This window comes from Miniopterus schreibersii (genome assembly GCF_964146895.1).
Source record: "Miniopterus schreibersii genome assembly, chromosome: 9".
Lineage (NCBI taxonomy): Eukaryota > Metazoa > Chordata > Mammalia > Chiroptera > Miniopteridae > Miniopterus > Miniopterus schreibersii.
Window position 1 is genome coordinate 36,981,454 of NC_138118.1, and position 27,313 is coordinate 37,008,766.

Sequence of the window (27,313 nt, forward strand, 5' to 3'; positions counted from 1 at the left end):
TAAGTTTTGGCCCGGCCGGGCATGGCTCAGCAGTTGAGCATCGACCTAGGATCCAGGACATTGCAGTATGATTGCCGGTCAGAGCACATGCCTGGTTGCAGGCTGGATCCCCAGTCGGCAGCCTGCAGGAGGCACCCAATAATGACTCTCTCATCACTGATGTTTCTGTCTCTCTCTGCCTCTCCCTTCCTCTCTCTGAAATCAATAAAGATATATTTAAATAAATAAATAAATAAATAAATAAATAAATAAATAAATAAATAAATAAATAATAAAAGGTAAGTTTTGTTACTGAGTGAACAATTTTTTTAAATATGTTTTTATTGATTTTTAGAGAGAGATAGAGAGATAGAAACATCAGCGAGAGAGAAACAGCATCCATAGGCTGCCTCCTGCAAGCCTCCCACTGGGGACCCAGCCGGCAACCCAGGGATGTGCCCTGAGTAGGAACTGAACTCTGACCTCTTGGTTTCTGGATGGACACTCAACCACTGAGCCACACAGGCTCGACAGTGAGTGAACAATTTTACATCAAATTGGTTCTAAAGTTTTATATACCAATCTGGAAATTCTAATATCATAGTTTAGATGTTGTTTTTAGTTGGAATGCATTTGGCAGTGAGCAATATTCTATTAATATTTAATTAATCATGGCTTACACGATATGGGATTTGTTATTTCAGATGGCAAGGCATCTGGAGGTGGTTTGGTTCTAGAGTTGGCAAATTCAGAACCTCGAAAATGTCAGAATTTCTGTTTGGATTCTCCCCATTTTCCTTGTCTTTCTTTTGGTTTCATGATGGCTGTAGCAAGTCCGTGGACCACGTCCTCACAGACTAAGTCCAAATGCAGGAAGAATCCAGTGTCTGTACTGGATCACAGTTTAAGAGTAAAAAATATGTTTCTAGACATTTGTCCAGTAGAATGCACTAGTCAGGACATCACACACCTGTGTTCAAACTAATCGTTAGCAAGAGGGAAGAAATTTACATCATTGCTTAGCCTAATAAATACCAATTCTGTAAAGTACTTGATTTTCTCACCGCTTTGCTGTACATCTAAAACTAATAAAAAATGATACTGAATATAAACTGTAATTCAAATAAATTTTAAAAGTAAAACATATTTTATTAAGTCAAATTATAACATTTTGCCAGGCACCAAAAGTTAAGTGAATAATCTGATTTTAAGGGGCAAATATTATCAAGAGATACGTATAATACAGAATCAAGAAATCAATATGTTTATTTTGAGGATCAGGCAAATGGGTTGAGAATTATTAGATATGTCTGGCTGTTCTAAGTCTTACAGGCATGTCAGGATTCCCCATAATTGACAGATAAGAGTAGTTGAAATGATGCTTGCCCATCAATCCATTTTAAATTATCAGTAGAGTTTGGCCCTCATTTTATTCAGCTGTTTTTTAACATGATGTTGATTTAAAATAATATAAGAATGGTTACACAGCAATGTTAATGCGCTTAATGCCTGTGAGTCACATACTTCAGAATGATTAAATTGGTAATTTTTATATTATGTATATTTTACCACAATAAAAAATAACCTTAAAAGAAAAAGAAAAAAATACCAACCTTTAACCCCACCCTACCTTCACCCTACCCTGCCTGGAAAGGAAGTCCCTGAAACATGTGGCTGCCCAATATAAGAATAGAATTGAAGTTCAATTAGGAAAGATTAATGGAGACTACTGGGTAAGCAATCTCATAGTCTGTCCCAGATATCACTGGGAAAATGCAACTGTTTATGACAAAAAAATATTTACACAAAAATCTCACAATAGCTCCTACTAAAATCATGTTGATGATCTGTGCATATGAATTGAGGGGCACATGGATTAAATTTCCCCTAAAATATACATGGGTTTAAATTGTGAAGGGCTGTTCTTGGGAAAACATGTTCTGAGCTTTACCAAATTCGAACTTTTGAAGGGAAGAAAATAGTCTCAGACAATTCACAGTCAAAACAATAGAGTTATCCACCAGGAATTCAGTCCTAACTGTGGTTTGTTGAAAGTTTTGAAACCCTGCGGTATGGCCCCTGATGAGTTAGTGTGTCTGACCACCTACAGCTTATTGAGATTGAACCAACCAGCAACAAAACCTCAGACAGGAAAATGTCAGGCTAAATGAATTCAAGTTGACTAATTAATTAATCCATGTGTCCATTCATCTATACCAAAGATTTTTTGCTCTCCTAATATGCAGCAAGTATTGTATTTATTGTGTTCAAGGAATCCAAAGAGAAAAAGTCTTTGCCCTTGAGATGTCTGTGTCTCATAGAAGAACAGTCAACACTGTTAAGTGATAGTTAAGTGATAGTTAATTGCCATAATGAAACATCTCCATGGGTAATGGAAGCTGAGAAGTGCCTGCTTATACCAGCCTGATGGTTTCAAGCATAGTTTTCCTGCCTTGAATATTTAGAACTACAATTCAAATACATGAGAATGGATAAAACCTAAAACCCCAAACACAGGTTTCCAAGGCATTTTCCCTTTTAATATTTAAACTCATATGTATGTGAAAGGAAATTTAATCCATATGTTTCTGAATCATTCATACTAAAATCATCATACTCTGTTTTGTAAGAGTTGTTAAGGTCCAAGAAGCCTGTGGGGCTTTTCTTTCTTTTACTTTACTTTTATTTTATTTTATTTTAGTTGACAGGAAGTTGATTGAACTGACAGAATGATCTCTGATAGAAAAAAAAAAAAAAGTCATTGAAGTCCCAATACTATGAATCCATGAAATTCAAATGGCCTGTGAGCTTGGCAAACCCTGCAACAAACTCAAACATGTTGATGGTGGTACAATCACAGACCTCTTTTCCAGGTTATGGCCTTTCATCAAAAATCCTGCTGGGAGGCATTAAGATTATTCTTGCCCCAATTATATCTTCTTTGTGTGCTCATATGATGCAACAGTCCAAAGACTGAGGGAATCAAAATGTTGGTTCAATCCTGAACCATCCATCATGCCTTTCTGAAAATTGAAAAACTAGTCTTTCCCTGCTTGTAAATGTTACCCGTAATGCCCCCAAATAACTGCTACAAAGTTTTCTTTGGGATTTAACTAAGATTCCTGGGGATTTAAGATTCCTGTTTGCCAGATTGTTAAAATGCATTGATGTTTACAGTGATTATGATTAGGAAAACTAATAATAAATACTTGCATATATCTGGAACAGAGCCCAAATCCTACTGTTTCAAAAGAAATACTCACTGTAAAGCCACTGCTCTTTGGAAAGCTGAACACAGGAAAATCTGAAACCAGTCTAGACCCACAGAACTGCTGCTAAATGCCAGAAGGAGGTTAATCAAATTCTCCCCAGACTCCTTCTGATACTTAAAAAAAATAGAAAAGAAAAATGGCTATCTTAATTGTATCTTTTCATTACTACCAATTTGGATAGGCTGACTGTGTAAAATATTGCTTTTCTGATTGCTTCAAGCACAGTACAAGTAAAAGAAATTGTCTCAGTCAGAAGTCTCCCACAAGTGCTACTGTTTCTATGTGCCATTTTAATCTGAAAGGCTGAATTGTAGCCAGTCTCATCAGTCTGCCTGCATGGTCAGGTCAAGTGGTGAAAGCCTCTTGCTGGTGAATGCGGGTAAGTGGGAGGGAGGTCTGATTCACTGTGGACCAGTTAAGCTCTTCTGAACTGCACAGATCACACCCTGAATGGGGTCACTCTCCAGGATGGGGTCACAGGTTCTGAGTAGCCATGTTCTTCCTACTACTGGGAAAGCAGTTCCATGTATGTTTACTCTAGCTGCAAATCAGTAGCATTGCTGTTACATGCCAGGGGCAGCATGATCACAATTTTAATTCCAAAGTTCCTCTGTCACACTAGAATCTAATAGCACATAATAGTCCACCATAGAAGCAACAGCAAAGATTGCTGATCTCTTTGTTACCAGCAGAAAAAAATGTTTTCACACCTTCCGATTGTTATCTTAATACTCAGGTACCATTCAGGGTATCATTTTTCCTTTCATGGTCATAGAAAAGGTTTTCACTGTAAAATAAATCTCACCAGGGAAGATGAAAAAGAGAGAGAAAATTACATAAAAATAGGAAAACGTACTTTTCACAGTCAACAGAAGGTAAAAATCAAATTTATCCTAAAGAAACATTTGCTGTATAGAAAAGAAAAAGAAAAGAAAAGAAAAGAAAAGAAAAGAAAAGAAAAGAAAAGAAAAGAAAAGAAAAGAAAAGAAAAGAAAAGAAAAGAAAAGAAAAGAACTGAAAAACTGATGAACTTTTAAAGCTATTCTCATCTCGGGAGTATTGTATGTCTCTTTTATAGGACAAAGGGGTTACCTGTACCCCATGCACAATACCAGGAACTATATAAGGCAAGTGTTTACAAACTGTACTAGATTGTTTAATCCAAAACGTTTCCCTCCTGCCTTGGGATTGTGTGTCTACATGAAGTTTGAAAAGCTTTTAAAGATAAGGGGAGCCAGCAAGCAGCTGAGAGCCAATGGGGCGGGCTTTTGCTCGTTAACCTGATACAGACTGATCTACTGATAGCAAAGTGATGAAAGAAACTCCGGCAGAGTAAAAGTGTTAGTGCAACCCCTAGAAAAGATGATCGGCTTAAGCCAAAGAGTGAGACACAAAGAACAGTGGGAGAAAAGAGCCTGCTTTATGATTTTTACACTTTATGCACCACTTCTAAACAATTTTCTAGAGTGACCAGTTTTTTAGAGTGATCATTGAACTTGGAATTAGAGGATCCCAGTCAGGGTCTGAGTACCTGGGACAAGTCTCCCCTGTTCTCGAATTTTCACTTATCTGTGTAAGAGTCACCCACAGCCAAAGTGGTAGGGGTAGGCAAGCACTTTGGGCTAATACTGAACCACAGATTCTTTTATCAGATTTATCTCCTGAGCTGATAGAATATTTTTTACCTTATTTTTGACAGTTTTTTAAAAATGGTATAACTGACATGTAATAAATTACATTTAAAGTGTTAATTAAGTTTTGACATCTGCATATACCTGTGGAATTTTCACTACAGTTAGAAATATGGCCCTGGACAGGTAGTTTGATTGGCTGGAGTATCTTCCCATACACCAGAAGGTTGTGAGTTTGATTCCCACTCAGGGCACATACCTAGGTTACAGGTTCGATCCCCAGTTGGGGCACTTACTGGAGGCAACCAACTGATGTTTCTCTCTCACATCAATGTTTCCCTCTCTCTTTCTCTCTCTCCCTAAAAGTCAATAAACATATCCTCGGGTGAAGATTAAAAAAATAAAAAATAAATGAAGTATTTTTTATATGGCTGTGAGCAGATAGTCTTTAGCCAGGTGAATGCAGAGATATATAATTAAAAAAAAGAAAATTTAACTGTATTGTGATAAGGTTGAGAACAAAAGGAAGAGTAACATACATGATGCTCAGCATAAGATCGCATGTAGTATTTCTTTCTTCAGCTGAATCAACCTGATGTGTATGCTTTTGAAGTGACATTGGGATTTATAAGTGCTTTAACTAATTGGGTATGATTTGTAAAGTAAGTCAAGGACAAGTAATATCAATAATAAAAGTTCAGCAACTCAGAATCTATTAGAAGTGTTGGTTCTCATTGAATCAGAGTGGGCATAAATTGAAGAAAGGAAATTCTGGGAGGATAGGTTATACACCAGTACCTCTGACCCTTCCGCCCCCACTCCCACACTGAAAAGAAAAAAAGAAGAAAAAAAAAGAAAGAAAATACTGTTTTCTACGTAAAGCAGTAAGAGTATCCAAAACTTGGGATATGTCATCCCTTAATGATTGTAGTTTTGGGTGCCGAATCATCATCAATGAGAGAGTAATGCAGCCCTTGCAAAGTGTGAGGTTTGAAAGAACAAAGGAGACTGTTGGAAACCAATAAGAGGTACCTTAGCAGACAAAACAGTACCTCTCTTGCCTATCATTTGGACACTACCCTTCCCATGGCTCTTAGAACCTGATATGCCTGAAGACAAAGCTAACCAACACACAAAGCAAATATGAATTCATTTATATTAATGACTGTAAGACATTATGATTATGTGTGTGTGGAAAGGGGGTGTCTGAGTACAGAAGCACATGAGAATGGCTAATATATGATAAATTGATCAAAACTAGAAACCTCTTGAGGAAAATCTTGCCTTTTTTGCAATTATAACTATGTAGTTAATTTCTTCCAGTATTTGAAAGTCATCGGCATTTATTGAGAATCTAAATACTCCAGTATTTTCCTATGTCTTTTATTTATGTAATCTTAACTATTCTTCATAACAGCCTAAGAGTCAGGTAATATTAACATTCTCATTTTACAACAAAAGCCACAGACACTCCAAGAAAATGAAATAATTTAATGAAGATAATCAAGGTCACATATTTACAATGACAGTAGAGGCTTGAACCCAAGTTCACCTGACTCTAAAGCCTTGGCTTTCAAGTATATAAGTGCTGCCTCCCAGCCCAATGCAGTCCACATTCTGCAAAAACTCACAGTACAGGAAGCTCAAATTATTTCAGATTAAGGAAATTGAGTTTTTTTAAAAAAAATTAATCAAACTACTTTTTGACAAATGGAAATATTCATTATATGAAAGTTTACTTATAAAAGAAATAAAAAGCACAAAATAAAAAGAAATCTAAAATATTCTTTCTAAAATCCACCAATTTAATGATCCAAAAATAAAATTATAGTAGTACCAAAGGAGTTTTATAACTTTAGAATTAGATATATCAATTATAGGTTAATTAAAGGCATTCAAACATTTCTCTGTTCAGGTCATTGTAAAGAACACTGAAGTATGAACCAAGAGACCACAGTTGCATTTCTGTCCTGCCCCTAATGCTGTATAATTTTGTGTAGGTCACTCATTATTTCTGGGATTCTATTGCCCATCTGTGAAATGAGGGTTGGAACTATATGATCTTTAGTGCCCCTTTCAGCTTGGTCATTCCATAACAAGGGACAAGCTTTTGTTAAGTTAACCATTCATCATTCATGATTTATTGTTTTATATTTTTACAAGAAGTAGAGAAGATTTTGCATGTTGTTTCCCAACCCACCACCTCCAACAATCTCATATCTAATTTAAACTCTCTAAAGAAAGTGGAAAACTCTGCTTGGAGGGCTCACTTATCCTCATCAACAGGTGTTTGTTTTCCCAGGTTTCTCAGCTGACACTTCAGGATTTGTGTATTTGCCTCTTTGCAATGACACCCTTTTGCACAAATGGAGAAGTCAGGGAAATGTGTGTTGAATGCTGAAATACTTGACTGTGCTGCAATCTGGAAACTGTGGTCAATGCTTGGATCTTTGCTGGCCAATCTGAGTTTAAGAATCAGATAGCTTGCAGCGGGCATGGTTCATATTTTTGATTGTTTGACATCTTTATTTAGCAATGCCATATTCATTTGTTTGGGACATTGTATTGGAAGATTTTTATGAACTTGTTTTTATTTCTACCTTTCTGCCCATTTCAGTGATAATTTTATTAAAAAGACAATTCTGAGCAACACCAGTCTGCAGAAGGAAACTGTGGCAGGCCACCCTGACTCAGCAGCATGCTCAAGCTCTAACGGTCCAACCAGCCTTCTTAACCTCCCTAAGCATCAGAGACATGAATAGATATTAATCTTCATAGCTCCCTCGGCACTGGTTGTATGCTTTACTTGCAAGCAAGATCCACATGATTTAGATGTGTATGTATATGTCTAACAGAGGATTAGAGGGAAGAAAGATACACTGGGAATTAAGCAATACAACGTTTACATAACAACTGTTTATAACTTTAGGGGATATAAAACAATGGAGAGAATTTTCAGCACAGGGCTGAGGTTTCCATTACAGGATTCCCAGGACCATTAATGAAAAGCATGTGGCTGAATCCTGTCACATCTGCTGAGAATATAGCCTGAAGTGTTCCCATTCTGCTAACTTTGGGAGTCCAAAACCAGTGGAGTGAGTTGGCATGTTCTTTTCCAGGTGTCATATACTTGTCCATTTTCTTTTTGTCCCAGCCATTGCAACATGTAGCTTTCCTTCTATCTTGCTTATTTCTGGGCCACAAGTGGGAAAGACAAAGGGAATGAGAAGAATATAAGCTAATGATGAATGTCAGCTTTATCAGATACACTGCCACTTGAATAATGCTGTCTTTCCTGGGAAGACCCATTTAAACTGGGCTATATGGTATTACAGAATTAAATTGCTATCCTTTTCAGCATCTGAACTAGATTTGTCATGAGAACATAGTCCCTGTCATAGAGTTCCTCCTAAGGAGGCATTAAAAAGAGTACAAGGGCGTGGCTCCAGGCACAGGATAAACCACTCTGCCTGTCCACCTGTGAGACTTCATCCAAAACCTGGGGGTGGAGTACTGGATGCCCCCCCCCCATGCTCCTCTGCCAGGTTCTCAGAGGGCCCATAGGACGGTGCTTATGAAGTGGCCTGTCTTATTACCATGTGCTTTGAAAACAAAGAGCACTATTTAGCTCTTTCTTCTTCCCTTGAAGTTCATATCTTTCATCATTCTGATGCCTCATGTTGCACTTCTCACATGGGCACACCCAGTCCAGCAACAATGGAGAAAGGCCCTCCTCAATAGCGCACCAAGTTTCAGAGAATTTAATCGCATCACAAATGCTGGGACCTGGCTCAAAAACAAGTAGAAACTGCCTTCTCAGGATCTGAAGTGCTTTTTTTCCCCCCACCAAGTTCACCTCAGTTTTAGAAGTTATAGCCAAGGTTTATCTTTGGCATGGTTTTATTGTGAGCATAAGTTAGGACAATAGTGAGACAATTTATTATTCAAATGCAAAAATGCCCCATGATATGGACCTTATTTTACTTGCTTTAAAACTCATCATTGCAGATGTTATTCATGAAATTTGGTTAAGAAATAATCTGGTTGCACCTTCTTTTTCCTCTTAAAATTTTCTTGAATTCTCACAAAGTCAAAAAGGACAACACATGTAGGAAAGATGCAAGGTTCTGAAAAGATATAAACAAAAGGCCAAAAACTAAAATAAAACCTTTTAATCTGTCCAAGGGACACAATGACATCTAATGACTCACCTGGTGAATTGAGTATCCAGAGTGAAGCATCAGATTTAGGAACCACAGCTCCAACTTCTGGAGGCAGAGGAGGGTTTTGAAATTCCCAAATACTGGTTCACAGTTTTAAGAAATAAAAATAAAATAAAACAGAACACTCCAAATAAGTAGATGTACTAAACATTTAGTAGCAAATATCCTTATTCTTCCACCTACAAAAACCGATTTTAAAATGTATTTTGTTACTTTGTGCTTTATGGCAGGGAAGAGAATTGAATATTGAAAATGGATTCTTACCTATAAAAGAAGGATATTTAGGTATTTCTATGTTTCAAATTGATGATTCATATAATAAAGAATTTAGGTTATCTGGCCATGTTACCATATTTTTTAAAAACAAATACCACATACACTTGGAATATCCGGATCTATAGGAGACTTAAGTATGTTTTACATCAGCTCTTAACTTCCTAGCTACCTACTACTGTCTCTTCCTCCTGTTTAATCCTTCACATTGCATCAGTAGTTACTTTTCTGTAATAAAAATCCCCATGCTGTTGCTTTTATAAATAGTGATCTCTACTGCTCCTTTTTGATGAACAGTCCTTAGTGCCACAGACACCCGTGTTTACAGGCTGGCATCCCCCCGCAGCTCTCCTGTGGCTTTCTGCTCTGACTTGGATTCTTTCCCTGCTCCTTGAAGACATCACATCTCATGTAGCTTTCCTGTGCTCTTCCCTCTGACCAAAATATTCATTCTCTATGTTGCACCTGGAAAATGCCTTTGCTTCTTCAAACTCAGCCCAGATGTAACTCCTTCCATGAACCTTTCTTGATTCCTCCAGCAGAATTAGCCACTCTGTTTTTTTTATCTTGTAGAGCGGTTTCTATTTTTAATTTGAATTGTTATAATCTATTTGCTTTTCTAATTTTTTCCCTTTGGAATATAAGCTTTTCAGTTTAGGGAACCATGACTTCATCTCTGATCTAGAACATAGTGAGTGCTCAATAAATCTGTGTTAAAATGGTAAATGAATGGATGAACATCAGTATTCTGGAATCCTGAAGATGAAGGGCAGAATCAACACTCTAACATGCTTTTAACCCTATATATCTGCTTTCACGTACTCATAATTTTTAATAAATGTTTGCATACATGTTACAACGCTTTCTTCATCTTGCCTCCAAAGATCAAGGCCATTTTCTGAAGTGAAAAGAAGGGAACACAGAATTTTCATTTAACTGAGATTCTTGTTGACTCTGGACCTAGAAGCTGCTTTATTCTATCATGATGGCTAGTGAAATGGATCCTGGTATAAGAACATGAACAAAGAGATTTTCTCTGCCAGGTTTTAGAAAAACAAGACCATTAGAACATGGAGCCTTCTGACTATGTAATGATACACAGAAAAGCTAAAACTTTTTTTTTCACTCATACATGAACTGAGAACCATTTATGTATAGTAATAACTTGCAGAATTATTAATGAATTTATACTAAGGTGAATTTTTTTAAATATATATATTTATTGATTTCAGAGAGAGGAAAGGAGAGGGAGAGAGAGAGATAGAAACATCAATTATGAGTCATTGATCAGCTGCCTCCTGCTTGCCCCCAACTGGGGATCGAGCCCTCAACCCGGGCCTGTGCCCTCAACAGGAATCAAACCCCTATTGCCTGGAACCCAGGTCGACGCTCAGTCGCTGAGCCACACCCAGTCGGGCACTAAGGTGAATTTTTAAAGACAGAAGCCACCTACCAGGACTGAGCAAGGAGTATCACTTATAAGAGTCCAGAGTGTTTGGTGTTAGACCCAACGGGAGCCACAGCAAAGTGTGAGCCTGCTGTAGTGTGGTACTTTATGCAAGTCACAGATTCAGCCAGAGTTCTCTTCTTTTTGTTTCCTCCTCAGAAATATGATGAGAACAACTTGTAGCATATGGAAGCATCTCCACACTGCAAGTTATTCTGAGGGAGAAAAATGTGATTTGCAAATTCTGTCAAATGAAACAGACATTTCCAAATGCTACTACTATGTTCAAACACATCCTTGTGTGTAAGAAGTATTCTGCAGATGTTTGGGTTTTTTTTTCCATTGTTGTTGTTGTTTTTAATCTACCATGGCTGCAAATGAGAAGCATGAAAAAGTACAAGAAGTTTGTAAGCTTGTTCCACAGTTATTGCCCCAGACAGACAGGAAGACCTTTTTCAGCTGCTGCCTCTGTTCGATCAGTATCATCATAAAGGGTTGCTCAAGTATCTTCAAATAACCACATGTTGCAAGCAGCTGTACACCAAAAAAGGGATGGCAATAACTACATTTGTAGACAAGCTGATACCTGAAGATCAAGACAAATAAACATCTTTTTGCAAGTGCTTCCACTCCCTTGTGTTTGTCTTTGTCAAGGCTGACAGGGAACATTTCAATACTGAGGTAGGGAAGCAGTATTCCCTATAGAGAATTTGGAGTGGGTTTCTCTGAGCATTTAAACATGAATACATGGTGATGTGGGTAAAAGGAAGAATAAAAACATCACTGCTGTAAATGTCAGATTTACAGTTAGACAAGCAAGGTCACAGAGGAACAGAATTACACAATTTTATAAGTTTGGATGCTTAACTCATTTTTAAATAGATGAACAAAATAAGATAGGGAAAATTCATTAGAGGGTATATCTGCCGGTAGAAGATAAAGAGCAAAAAAATAATCTGTGTGTGCTTATTGTTGGTGGAATAGAATTAAAGTTGTTTCGCGGTGGACAGGGAGCCGCACCTTATATTGTAAGGCAATAGAATCTTCTCCAGGATATTAAAAAGGCTTGTTTCCCAACAGATCTATGAAAGAAGAAAAAAAATCATCAAAAATAGAAGACATTTACTCTTATAACAACTGTTTCCTTTTTGAAGCAAGAAGAATATAATACAGTAAAAAGAAAACCAAAAAAACACACAACCTAATAAAACTGCTTCTATCATCTGAACATCAGAGAACCCCCTAAGAGACTTTTTTTCTTCAGTATTTCATGATTTATTTTATTGCCAGCACTGAGTTTTAGATAGTGTTAATTAAACAAACTGACCATTCTGTCTGTTTGGTTATTTCAGAACAATATATATTTTTTAAATATATCTTTATTGATTTCAGAGAGAGGAAGGGAGAGGGAGAGAGAAAGATAGAAACATCAATGATAAGAGAGTCATTGATCGGCTGCCTCCTGCTCGCCCCCAACTGGGGATCGAGCCCACAACCTGGGCATGTGCCCTGACCAGGAATCGAACTCCGATCACCTGGATCCTAGGTTGATGCTCAACCGCTGAGCCATGTCCGGCAGGGCCAGAAGAACAATATTTTAATTTGAGTGAGGAAGACACTGAAACAAAATATTGTATTAATAATTGGCAAGAAATATGCTTTGAGCTATCTCATGCTGCTAAATAGATTAAAAAATATAAATGTAAAGATAACTTTTTTTAAAAAAAAAAGCTGATTGCAGAGTAAGAAGCACACTTGAAGAATTATTTATATCTTACAAAATGGAGACCATCTTTGGGAGTGGAATATAACTTGGTCTGGGTTCTCCTGAGCTTATAAATGCAGCCTCATTATATGAAATTCAAATGTTCCTGAATAAAGTTTTATTAGACACAGAAAAAAAGTGTCAGGAGTTGGACTAGGGGTTTATGTGAATTATCTCAGTTAAATCTCACAACAACCTATAAGATATGCATGGTATGTTCTTTTTATTCCACAGTTGAGGAAATTGTACCTTAGAGAGATTAAATCACAGGGCCTCAAGGTAAATGGAGATCCAATTCTCACCCAGGCTGCCAAGATCCAGACCTCCCACTTTTGACCAGCCTGCAATGCTCATCACAGGACATGCTTGCTTCTTATCAGTGTAGGGCTATTTCTTACAACATATTAAAGAACTTGGTCTTAATCTGCAAATACTCACACCAAATTAAAAAATAAGCTAACATATGGAAGAGAATTAATATCTAATGAACTCTCACCTTCCAAAGAAACATCAGAAGAACTGGGAACTGATAATAATTATTACTAAGCAAATAAGACTCATTTGACAAAATTTCATGTCCTATGCTTTATCCAGGCTAATTTCTTGTTTTCCTTCCTCCCCCTACCCACCACCACATAAACTTTTTTCTGAAATCCGTTGCTTACATGGTGAACACTATAATCAGAAAACAAAATAACTTTCCTCGTGTTACTAACAATGCAGATGGTTTATTCTCTTTAATGTATGTCTGTTTTCCATAATTTGGTTTAGGAGAAATGAATTTAGTAGCATGCATGCCCATTTGTAAGACAATTAAAAACATATAAAAACAAATTAAATGAGTACATTTCAAAATAGCTTCTGAATAAAAAATCATATTTTATGTGTAACAAATGATCATTTATCAACTAAGTCATGTCAAATGCACTTTGTTTTACTATAATAAAGAGTTGACTTCAAATTTATAGAAGTCCTAATTTTACTCAAATTTTCTCACTGTTTAATGTTCTACTTTTTTAAAATTTCAAAATTTCTAGGAATTTTTAAATCTTTAATTAAAACCTGATGATCTCATTTCTAGCATATCACATTAAACATTATCTTCTAATTTGATTCTCCACTTTATCATCCCTCTTCAGTCTAGATGTTACCAGGATGGCCAAGAATTTTCATTCAGTTCTCTGGAATGTAAATCATGACGCTCTTTTTTGAGTTTCTACAGAATTCACTCTTATCCATGAATCTAAGTCTCAATGAGCCTGCCTATTTTAAAGGCCCTACAAATCACACCTGAAACAATCCTCAGACTCCTTTCTAAAAGTATTTCAACATGCTTCCTAATATGAACTTTTAATTTTAGCCAAGCCAATATCCTACTTGATCATCTAATTAGACTATGCCTATGCATCTATTTTGAAGTTTTTCCCAATATTGTGGCACCCTATGCATTTTTCTTCCTTCTGCAAATTATACACACTCTGTAATGTCCAAGCAAAGTCTGCCTTTTCCTGGAAGACATTTAAACAGCACTGACTCATTGGCATCTCCTCTCTTCCTAAATTCCTATAGCACTCTAATGGTTGATTAACATGCTAGAAGGTCAAATTTTTACTGACTTGAATTCATTGACAGCTCCATCCCTTACCCTAAAGACAGTTATTAGGGTTTGTTTCTTCTGACCTTTTTCGTCTTTGCTTCACACTAGGATTTCATGGTTAGGAATTTAGATATTTTTTGCCAATCTTATGATATTTAGGTGGGAAATGTTAATATCACATATTTTAATAATACTATACACAAATTTGTATTGATTTCATATGGATTCATAAATGATAGACACCATTTCAAAGGTCTTTGTAGGCTGAAGCTTCATTTGATATCCTAAATATCTTGATATGTTCAAGAAGGACATGCTGATTAAAAGCCTTGTCGTAAAAGAGAGAGCCATGTTGTCTTTCTGAGGCAAATTCTGATGTCTCTAAAGATGGCACAATCTGGATTTTGACCCTCAAAATCTAGGAGAAATCATCTATTCATATCTCTGTTTTTTAAATGAGAGAGAGTTTATTCAATGAATATATATTGAGCACTTGTCTTCTAGAAACTGGGGGTAGAAAAGAAACAAAAAAATTCCTTTCCCCATGGAGTTTACATTCATTCTAGAGACGTGAGCTTCACAACACACAAGTGCAGAGCTATAAAAAAAAGTGGATAGACAAAGAAAGTGCTATAGACAAAAAGTAGGGGGATGCTGTTGAGGGAAGATAGTTGTAATTTTAAGTAGGATGTTCAAGAAGGACCTGAGTAAAAGGTAATATTGAATGAAGGCCCAAAATTGATGAAGAAGCAAAATCAGTTAATCCCTGAGAAAAGAGCATTTCAATACAAAGGCAAAACAAGTGCAAAGGCTGTGATACAGGTATCTGCCTACTGTAAGCAAAGTATGACAATGAGACCTCTGTGACTATGGTGGAGGTGGTGACAAGGAGACCAATATAAAATGAAACAAAGAGGGAGCAGAAGGTGTAGGGCCACATAAACCATTGTTAGTCCTTCAGCTTTCACCTGAATGAGTTTGTACTCCACTAGGATTTTTAGAAGAGAAAAGATATAATTGGGCCTATGTTTTATCAACAGCAATCATCTGGCTACTACATTTAGAATATTAAATAAAAATCAGTTTAAAAATTCAGTTAAAATTTAGAATATTAAAGACCATGCTAAGTAAAACAGTGGGAGAGAGGGTTTGGGCCTAGAAAATCTGGCATAAAAGATTGAGTAATAAATGAAAAGAAGGGTATCAATAATTTGTACCTACACCTTAATCTTACAAATGAGCATTCTCCTCTATCCATTCATCTTCAGGTGTTATCGTACTGCTCAAACCAAGAATTAAATTACTTAGAACTTTAAAGCTTAAAACATGAAACAGAATGGATTAGCTTTATTCAGGTTTTATTCTGTGGTTGGCTGTTGGAGCACAGAGTTAACATATAGACTGTTGGAGCACAGAGTCAACATATTTATCTTCAGTTTCATCAAAATTCTGATGTCAACATTCTACTTTAAGGTATAAGTTTGGGAATGATATTGTTGTAGATAATATTTAAAAATAAAAAGAAAGTAATACTTTTTTATTCTAGCATGTGGTGGGAGGTATTACTACAAAATAAGTGAAGATTTGACATTTCAGTAATTGTTTCCTTTATTAGTGATATATTTTTAAAAGTTTTTGTTTATAGGCTACTTAATTTTCTTCAGCCAAACACTTCTCTTTAATAAATTAACCAATTCTTTGAGCAGAAGCCAATGGAGATAGATTCTCATCAGCCTAGAAGTTCCAAGGAAGAGGTCTTGTCAGAATCATTGTTAGTTCAGGCATTTACATCCTCTGAACATGTGATGGGAGTTACCAGTTAGGACATTCAAACTGCAAAGTTAGTTTAAGGGTTTATCAAGTTAAAGAGTGGAATTTACAGAGTCTTTATGACAGCTAGCTAATTATATTAATTCTCAATTCTCCATAAAAATGTTCATGAGATCTATGAGGAGGTAGAACTTTGCCAAGAAGAGCACCCAAAAGAGCTCATTTATAATTTTCCTCATCTGAAAGCAATATGAAAACTTACATGAGTGATGGATGGGATTGAGAAACTTTCTGAAGCTGCCACATGTTCCTTTGGAAAGAGAAAACAAAATACAACACGATGTGAACCAGACAGAAAGGCGCTTACACCCGCATTGCTGCATCTCACAGACATAAAGCATTACTGGACAAAGAGTCCTCAGAATCACTCTAATTTATGGGGGAGCTATTCTGAGGCAGCCAGTAACAACTCTCTGGCCCCAGTTCATGTTCACCAGTATATGTCTTCCATTACTCACTTGGAGATTACAACCCCCATGGATGCCAAATGGCAGAGTGAGGAAGGGCAGAATAAGGAAGGTCACACTGCTTCATGGAGTGAGATCACTTAGGCGCAGGTGGACACAGGAAGAGCCAAAGAGAAGTACATGCAGGAAATCGAAGTTTTATACCTTCATTATACCTTTCATGTTATAAAAGGTAGCTTTTATAGCAAAGACTCATGCACTACCCTCTGGTATGAAGACAAATTATTCAATCAAAATGACAAGGTCTACCTATAGCAACAGGGGATGATTGTTATTTTAGCAGAGGTCCATGGACCATGACTTTCTAACCTTTAAGTTGGAGCAAGGCTGGTGAAAAAATAGGCTGCTTAATAAGAATTAAACATCAGGTTTGATTAATGGACTGCCCACAGTGTCAACTGTCAAGAGGTTGAGGGGGGAAAGGTCTGTAGAATTGGTAGGAGAAAGAGAGGATAAAAGTGTTTATTCTGTTAATTGAAATAAAATCAACATATTTAATAAAATTAATAAAATATATAACTTCTTGAATAGAATTACTCACTATTTAGGAAAAAGTTAAAATGAAATGAAAACACTGCACAAGAAACATTGGCAATGGGCCAAAGTTTTTTTCAGAGGTAAAATAAAAAAAAAAATTTTAAAAGTCATTACCTAAACTGAAAAAATAAATTAACTGAGTATTAAACTCAAGATGTTTAAAGATATATAACAAAATAAGACTAAACTAATTAGACCTAGAAAATAATAAATAAAAACCAGAAATTAGTGAATTAAATAATAGAAAAATAGCCACCTGATATAGTTAGGACCTAATTCTTCATAAAAGAAAAACAAAAGAAGATACATTTTGGACAAGTTTAATCAAGCAGGGGGAAGAAAGACCCTGTAGCACCCATAATAATAATTTTAAAAGTGTATTTTCTACTTATATGGATACTATTTTTAAAATAAAATAGTAGAATATGAAGTTTATTACAATTGAAAACTTTATTGAAAGGATAATTTTCTGGGAAAACTTAGGCCACCAAACAGAACATGAAAACAGAACATTGATGGGCCAGTAACAATGGGAAAAATAAAAGAAAAAGAGTTTGCCAAGAAGTTATCTCCAAAAACAACTCCAAGTCCAGACAGTTTGACTGGGGTATTCTTTCAGACTTTCAGGGAAGAAATGATTCCCACAGCTTTTAACTGTTCCCATGAAAACAATGTCTAAAAGCTTTCCGATTCTTGATAAGTATAACTTATATTGAAAGTTGAGAACACACATTTCTAAAAAAAAAAAGTAACAAAACAAAATCAACATGGATATAGACCCATAGTAATTAATAAAATGATTAAAAATAAAATTAATAATGAATTAAATAAATAGCACCTTATGACTAAGTGGGATTTATGCTGGAAAACAAGAATGTGTTATTTAATCAGTTAATAAAATACATCACATCAATCAGGTCAAAGGAATAAAACCTCCTAATAACAAAGTTTAAAAAGGCCATCAAAATCATATATATATATATACAAGAGAGATTAAATATCATGTCAGTAGTACTTAAAAGTGACAGAGACACTCATCAAGATTTTGTGTATTTGGGAAATAAGCTTATATCAAAACCACTAATAATGGATATAATTATCCCTTTGAGGAAGTAAAGCGAGGGGTTATCTGCAAATATATGAATAAAGGTTGTGAGGACACTCATCCACAATGAACAAAATGAAGAATTTCGTGTTTTCCAGAGGGGATAGGTATGCCCAGGATACCTCCTCCACCCCACCTTTTGAAACCCCTGAACATGTGATCCAGTCAGGAGGAAGACGTCTTCTCTAAGGGGAATGCAGACTTTTTAGAAAACTCAAGTGAATATTCCCAGAGGTACTACCTTGCTTCCTGAAAGCAGGATGGGAGCCAAAGGGGAAGGACAGAGGATTTGGTTGACAGTCCAAGGGACTGGTGTTCCAAATCTTCTCCTCTTCATGATGGCTGCTTAGGTTTCTCTCTCTTATATATTGGGGTCTAACTTAAGATTTTGAAAAGTGATATCACAATGCTAATTGCAAACAAATAACTTTAAAACTTACTTCTTAAACAACCCATTCAGTACACACATTTAAAAATAAATAAATAAATAAAAGATTTTTAAAATCTTTACATTTGAAAAAGTAGAAGCTTTTTGGAGAATATTAGCAAGTACACATTCTGAAAAAACTTAAATATACAAAATTATTTTGTTGACTCATATTTCAGCTGTTTGTAATTTGTTTTTCTACTTCTCTTTGTACGTGTTTCTCTGTGTGTGCATATCTTTTAGTTTTCCTCTCTTACACACACACTATCTCTCATGATTTGTGAAAGGCCATTCATCTGCAATAATATTAAGTGATGAGTGGTTGTGAGGGGCCAAAGATGGGAGCTGGGATTGACTGAGGGGCTTTGGGAGGATGATGGAAACACTCTAAAACTAGATTATGATAATAGTGCATATATGTGTAAATTTACTTAAACTCATTTGACTATAAATCTAAAGTGTATGAATTTTATGGTGTGTAAATTATACTTCAATGTAGCTGTTTAAAAAGTTGAAATAGCCCTAGCCAGTTTGGCTCAGTAGTTCAAGCATCAGTCCAAGGACTGAAGAGTCCCGGATTTGATTCCAGCCAAGGGCATGCACCCTGGTTGCAGGCTTGATCCTTGGCCCTGGTGGGTGGACAAGCTGGAGACAGCCAATTGATGTGTCTCTCTCACACTGATGTTTCTGTCTCCTCTCCCCTTCCCCTCTTTCCACTCTCTCTGAAAACTGATGGAAAAATATCCTTGGGTGAGGATTAAAAACAAAATTTTGAAGAAATAACTTGCAGTGGATATTCCAAGATGAGTGTGTAATGGCATTTTTCCAGCTTGACTGAGATATAATTGACATTTAACTGTGTAAGTTTAAGGTGTAGAGGGTAATGATTTGATGCATGCATATACTGTGATATGATTATAACAATAAAGTTAGTGAAAACATCCATCACCTCACATAATTACAACTTTTGTGTGTGTGGTGATGTTACTGAGAAACCCTGGTGGGGTTCAAGCTGCCTATCATTGTGTCTAATTCAATGGAGGCAGGGTTGATTCATTCATTCAATGGAGGCAGGTGTTTATTGAGAAGGCCGGCCAACCAAGAAAACAAGGAGCATACGAGCATCCAAAACCTGTCTCAAGGAGTGGCCTGAGGGATAGGGTTATATGGGGCTGGGAACGGAATGCAGCTACGTGTAATCCTGGAAGTCCACTGACATCATTCTTTTGTTCTTGGTTGTCTGGTGATGTCTCAATGTGGTGATATATTGACTCATTATTGGGTTGGCCTGACTATGCATCTTAGTCATCTGACTATGTCTCCACAAGGTGCTATCTTGACTCATTGTTCACAGCTGCATCACCTCCTTAATTGCTTCATCCGGGATCAAGGGGAGTGCAGGGTGCAAAGGCCTAGGTGAAAGAAGCTTAAGGAAAAAAGAAACTTAAATCTCTGCTCACATGAGCACATGTGTTCTACAATTTTATAAGTAATATATTTATGTTTCAGATTAATTCAGGTGTTCAACTTTTGGACATTATAAGTGCCCCTATCAGTAAGAACATTTAAGATCTACTCTCAAATTTTAAGTATATATACAGTATTGTTAACTACAGTCATCATGCTAAATATTAGATGACTAGAACTTACTCGTCTTACAAGTGAAAGTTTGTACCCTATGACAAATATCTCTCCATTTTTCTCACCTCCCAGTCCCTGGCAGCCATCATTTTACTTTGTTTCTATGAGATGACTTTTCTTTTTTTAGATTACACATATAAGTGAAATCATACAGTATTTGTCTTTTTCTATCTGACTTATTTGATTTAGCATAATGTTCTCAAGGAGGTTCATCAAAGTCCAAACGACAGATTTTTTTTCATTTTATAGCTGAATAATATTCCAGTGCGTGTGTGTGCGTGTGTGCATGTGTGTGTTTGTGATTATCATATTTTTTTAATCCATTTATCTGTCAGTGGATACTTAGGTTGTTTCCATGTCTTGGCTATTGTGAATAATATAGAAATAAACATAGGGATACAGATATCTCTTCATGATACTGATTTCATTTTCTTTGCATATATGCTCAGATGTAAAATTGTTTGATCATATGGTACTTCCATTTTTAATTTTTAAGGAATCTCCCCATTGTTTTCTATAGAGGTTACACCAATTTAAATTCCTAACAACAGTACCCAAGAGTTCCCTGTTCTGCATACGCTCTTCAAAACTGATTACCTCATGTCTTTTTTATAATAGCCATTCTAACAAGTGTGAGGTGATTTATCATTGTGGTTTTGATTTCTGTTTCCCTGGTGATTAGTGTTTAACACCTTTTCATATATGTCTTCTTTGGAAAAATGTCTATTCAGGTCCCCTGCCCATTTTTAATTAGATTACATGGTTTTTTTAGTTGTTTTTTTTGTGTGTGTGTGTTTGTTTGTTTGATTTTTGTTATTGAATTGTAAGAGTTCCTGATATACTTTAGATATTAACCCCTTATCTGAAAAATGGCTTACCAATATTTTCTCTCATTTTGTAGGTTGCTTCTTCATTTTTTGTTTGTTTCCTTTGCTGTTCAGCAGCTTTTTAATTTGATGTAGTCCCACGTGTTGATTTTTGTTTTTGTTACTTATGCTTTTGGTGGCATAGCCAAAAAAAATTGTCAGAACAAATATGAAGTAGCTTTACCCCTATGTCTTCTAAGAGTTTTATGGTTTTGGGTACTACATATAAATGTTTAATCCATTTTGAGTTAATTTTTTGTGAGTGGTATAAGATAAGGGATTAACTCCATTAATTTGCATGTGAATTGTTTTCTAATAGGGCATTTTTGCTAATCATTCACACTCTATAAATGAGAATAGAAAAAAATAAAAATTATCATGTCTTTCTATTCAGGCCACATGAGACCTTATTTTACATCACCTCAGCAGATACTTTAAAAGTTTTGCTCAGACATTATATCTTCTCATGTTTGAACTGTGGTCATAAAGCTTTAAGTCTTAAGTATTTCCTCTCTGGATGTAGACTTAGAAATCTGATAAAACCAGATCTCATATTACCAGGTTACAACTCACCCTTTTTTTATATCAAGGATTTCTAGTGTCTTTCTAAACCCTAATTCTATTATATTGTGGATCCTGAGAGGAAGATACCTCTACGAATAGATCCTGGTGAATCACAGGGTTCAAATTTAAATAAAAACAAACAAACAAAAAACAACAACAAAAAATAGAGCCTAACAGCCATTTCTATACAGCAGCTTCTCATTCAAACTGCACTTCAGGGAGAAGCCTGCACTAACCTGCCTGCCTCCTGCATTGAACTGCCTGCCTGCACTGTGTTTCTGACATCTGAGCCAGCCCTTACAAAGGAGTTCTTGGAGTCTTATTTCAACCAATAAGACAGAGACTTCCCCTGTCCAGTTGGAGCTGCAAAGCTATATCCCCATCAACATCTTCCCCAACCAATCACATTCTGACTAATCAAGACACTGCAAGGATTTGGACTCCTCATTTGCATGAGGATGGATGAATCAAGAACAAGGATGAGGACTTTTATCTAGATAAGTCAGCTCCCCTCTGGCTCTGAGAACACAGGAGGACAAAAAACTACATTTCCTTGGCTGGAGCTGAAGCACCCAAAGACATCTTACTGGAGCAAACCAGACCAGACCAGAGCTGCCTAGCTGGAGAGGGGTCTCACAACATGGCTGCCTCTTTGCAGGGCCACCTTGCCCCAGGGACTTTTCACAGCTCTGCTGTTTCACAGACCTGCTGCTTCATAATTGAGCTGGAACACTATCTTCTTAGCAGTGCTGTTTTCAAAGCCTTGTTTTGTCACAATTGAGCTGTTTTGTGCTGAATAAAGTTTCTTTCTTTATCACATTCCTGTTAGGGAATTCCAAATTAAGGATTCCTGTTGGCCTTGAATTGGCACCAGTGACCATTGGTTGACTACATTTTCCTTGTTCTTTGATAGCTTTTTATTGTTTAAAATTACTATTTGAAGTCTTCAATCATTTTTTTCTTGCTTAAATATATAATATAAATCATTTTATTCTGTCTTTTGTTTGCTTTTTCAGCCTTTTTCTTTACTACTTTACTTCATATATTTTGTGCTCCAAATAAATCAAACTATTTATAATTTCCTTTACAATCCCTGCATACTTGAGATAAATCTTAAAGAGAAGTTTGGAATTTTTAAGCTGGAAATGACAATGGAGGTCAATTCACCTGACTTCCATGGAATGTAAGAATCTGTACGTCCCCAACTCTCTGGTGAATACTTTTGGTTATATGGAGCCCGCCATTTGTCAGAAGACCCATGGGTCTATCTTCATTAAGATCAAGAATTCAGGCAGGCTTGGCCCCAGTGGCTCAGTGACTGAGCATTGATCTATGAACCAGGAGGTCAGAGTTAGATTCCTATATTGCAGGCTCCATCCCCAGTAGTGGTTATACAAAAGGCAGCCAATCAGTGGCTCTCATCATTGATGTTTCCATTTCTCTCAACCTCTCCTTTCTTCTCTTTGAAATCAATAAAAACATTTTAAAAAAAGAATGCAGGCAGACCAAATGGAATAAAATATTGGTGCCTCAAAATTGTATAAAAGAACTCATTTCCATACTTGCCAAATGCAACTTTTACAAACTGAAAGTCAGTATCAAAAAGCTCTAAAAACTTTAATAGACAGAAAAGCTGCAAAAGGTGAACTATTATTTAGAAGGTAAATAATACTTTCCTGATAACTTACACATATTTATTTACTTTAAAATAATAACTTTCTGAAGCTGAATACATATATCAATTAAAATTTAATAGATTCTTTCATTATTCCATTCAAAAACCATTTGTACGCTTTCTCCTCAGTCTGAAATAGTTAGGACCAAATATTTCTTAGAGTATTAGAAAGTAGGCAGTGAAGTGAAGATTCTATAAAATAAAGAACACTGACAGATATAAATTAAATTCCATTGTATTCTGGACCTTGACTTGGCTACATGACTTAAATCTTCTCCATCTGGAAAGTGGTAGCAGTAACATCTTCCTGGAGTACTGTGGTGAGGGTTTGTAATGATCTATAGAAAGCACTTACCATAATGACTGGTTCATAAGCATGCAATAATGAATTGCAATTAGATTCCCAGTACTGAAGATAATCCATCCTCTAAGCTTACAGTTTTAGAATATTGTTTCTGGTTTTCAGAAACAACATCCCTCTGTAATCTGGAAATCTCTGACCAAGGCAGTGTGATTTTCTACATCTTTCCCCTTTGAATCCATGGTTTCTGTCAGCTGTCAAAAGCTCACCATTGACATATGGTTCTCTGCCCTTTGTTTAGGCCCTGTATAGAATCAAAGCACAACCATGATGTCACCCTTGCCAAATGCAACTTTTACAATATTTAAAACCCACTCCCCTATCTTTCAAGGTCCACTTCAAGAGGTTTCCCCTGAGCAGTAATGTACGTACTCCTAGAAAAACAGGGGCCAAGGTTTTCAGAGGGACACCAACCAGGAGTCTAAAGTGGACATGGGAGCCAGCATTCATTCATTCATAGAAGGAAGGCCTGGTGACTTTGTTTTTGTCAACCTTAGGAGCTCCAAGACTCCATGTTAAAAGCTCAGCTATCAGGATGAAGAGGCCATGTGAAAAGACCATTGGAGAGGAAGAAGCCTGAGGTTACATGAGGTAAGATAGAGGTTGAGATGTCTCAGCTGTACCCAGACAAGCTGAGCCAGCTAAGACCCAGACTTATGAAAAGCCATTTCCCATGTTCCATTTGGCATCTACCTGATGCAGTCACAGGGAAGACCCTGAGGAGACCAACAGGAAGACCATTTGGTTGAGCCCCAGTCTACCCCACAGAATCAGGAGCAATAATGAGTGTTGTTTGAACCCACTAAATTTAGGGGAGGCTTGTTATACAACAACAGGTCTCTAGAACAGACAGCAAGGACATAATCAGGGAAACTAGCTCAGGGGATGATGGTGGCTTTGGTATAGTAGAAGCATGGAGATGGGAAGAAGTTGTCAGATTCCCCAACTATCTTGAAGGCAGACTTTCTGAGGCTTAAAGATGAGCTGTGAGAGAAAGAGGAGTTACTGATGATCTGGAGGTACCACTTGGCATTAGGATGAGGAGAGACCATCCTATAGAAGACCCTAGGGCCTCACATGAAGCTCTGGCAACCTTCAGGTGATGTCACACAGAAGGCTGTACAGGGAGGTAAAATCTCATCCTAAGCAGTGAAATTCTGACAAGATCAGAATTTAAAGCAGGTGATTGCTAGACATCACAGGAATTCTCTGAGCCAAGCAGTCCGGTTTCTGGGATTTTAAAAAGTACCACTGGCTTCAGAAACAGGTCTTGAGGAGCCCTCAAAGCTAATGATTTTCAACTTCATTATCACCACAAAGCTTAACCCGTAGTTTTCACTTTGCCTTCTAGAAGCCCAATCTCTTTAAGCTGTGAAGGCAGCCTGTTTCTTCTTCAAATCCTCACCACACTTACAAAAGGACTTACACATAAAAGAGCTAAAACAAATTCTACTCATATTTATACAGTGACTTCTTACTACCAGAAAAGCTGGACAAATCCTTGGCCATTTTTTTTCTTCATAGACCCAAGTAGCTAAGAGATTAAAAGTTAGTATTTTTATGCATGAAAATCCCCCCTTACTAAATGTCCCAATCCCCTGGGAAGCAATGCATTTTTTTCTCTGTCTGACATATGTGAAATAGTTGTGAAAATACAGAAAGTTCCTGTGAATTTCCTCAAAAAAATCTTTACAGGTTTTACATAATTTTGGACAATTCTGATTTGTATTGACATTCAAATTGTGATCAAATAATACAACATAGCAAAATAAAGAAAAACCTTGTCAGGGGGTATGAAGTTTTCTTTATCTTCTGTAGTAACAAGTAAGAACATTCATGTAAACAAAAAGCAAGAATAAAAACAAAAATGAGGGAAGATCTTGTTTTTGAAATTCATGGAGTTGAAATTAACACAATCAATTTAAGTCATTCTATCAACGTTTTAGGATTATTTGCTAAAATACTTGGTTTATTTACATCATAGTGTCACGGAGAATCTGAACCCTATGAAATCTGAGCCTCATTCTAGGTTAGTCTCTTCTTTTAATGATGAAAAATCACAAGTCCAGAGAGGTTATGACTTTCCTAAGGTCACACAGATGGTTAGGGGCACAGTGAATGATACAATCCAATTTTCATAATTCTTAATTCAATTTTAATCTTGGAGAACTCCTAAAATATTTCTTGCATGTGTGTTTATATGTTGGTACCTAAATGGCTGTACCCACTGCCAAGGAGGGAGAAGGAACCATTGAGGAGGTGGGGAAAAATATCAGGCAAAGGAAGGTGGGGAGAAGAAGAGGACAACTTCATTCTTGTCTCACTTTCTTCTCTCATTGTTATAGGATGCCAGAACAATAGAGCAGCATGGGGAGAAGTCAACAAGTTCTAGTCTGAAAAGCCCCCACCTCCTGAGTGTAACTAAACCAATTTCCTGTTAACCAGACCTGGCACTTTAATAGGAGGCACAGTGTTGTTTAAACACACAGACTGCAGTAATTCTTTTCCTGGTTCCATCAATTAGAGCTGTGTGACCTTGAGCAAACTATACTACCTTTCTGTTCTTCAATCTCTTCATATGGAAAATATGAGTAATAATAACACCAACCTTGCAAGGTTGTTGTGATGATTAAGGTTTATATTTTTAAGAGCTTAGAACAGTGCCTAGCACATATTAAATACTCAATAAGTTCACAAAATAATTAAGCTTATTTTATAGTATCATGTTCATCTTCCTTGAAATTTTCTTATCATTTTAGGATTCTTTTTAAGACAGTTCCTGTCTTATGATCTTTTTTCTTGGTCATGCCAACTCTCACACCACTCTGTCAAAACTGGAATGACAAACAGATAGGTATGACACTCAGAATGGTACACAGAAAGCAGGTTGGACCACATGGAAATATGTGATATAACTGACAGAGATTTCAAGATAGCAGTTCTGAAAATAATGAGAAGCGAGAAAATACAGACGGGCAATTCAGTGCACTCAGAAAACAAGTCAATGAACAAAATGAGTACTTTACCAAAAAAATCAAAACTTTAAAAAAGAACCAATCAGAAATCTTGGAAATGAAACATGCAATTAAGGAGATTAGAAATGAGCTACTGAGCATAGAAAACAGAGTCAACAAGATGGAGGAATGCATTAGTGATAGCAAAGATAGGAACCTAGAAATAACACAGAGGAAAGAAGAGAGAGACCTGAGCATAGAGAAAAATAAACGAGCTGTATGAGAAATATCTGACTCCATCAGAAAAATCAATATTAGAACAATAGGCATTCCAGAAGAAGAAGAGAGGGAAAAGGAAACTGAGAGTTTATTCTAACAAACAGTGGATGGGAACTTACCAAACCTATGGAAAGAAATAGATCCTCAAAACCAAGGAGCAAACAGAATACCCTAGTTACATCAATCCAAAAAGGTCTTCTCCAAGGCACATTGTATTAAAATTATAAAAAATTAATGACAAAGAAAAAAATCTCACAGCAGCCAGAGAAAAGAAAGAAGTGACCTACAAAGGAAAACCCAATCAGAACTTCATCTAATTTCTCAGCAGAAACTCTACAAGCCAGAAGAAAGTGGAACCAAATAGTCAAATGTCTGAAACAGAGAAATTATCAGCCACGAATAATATATCCAACAAAATTA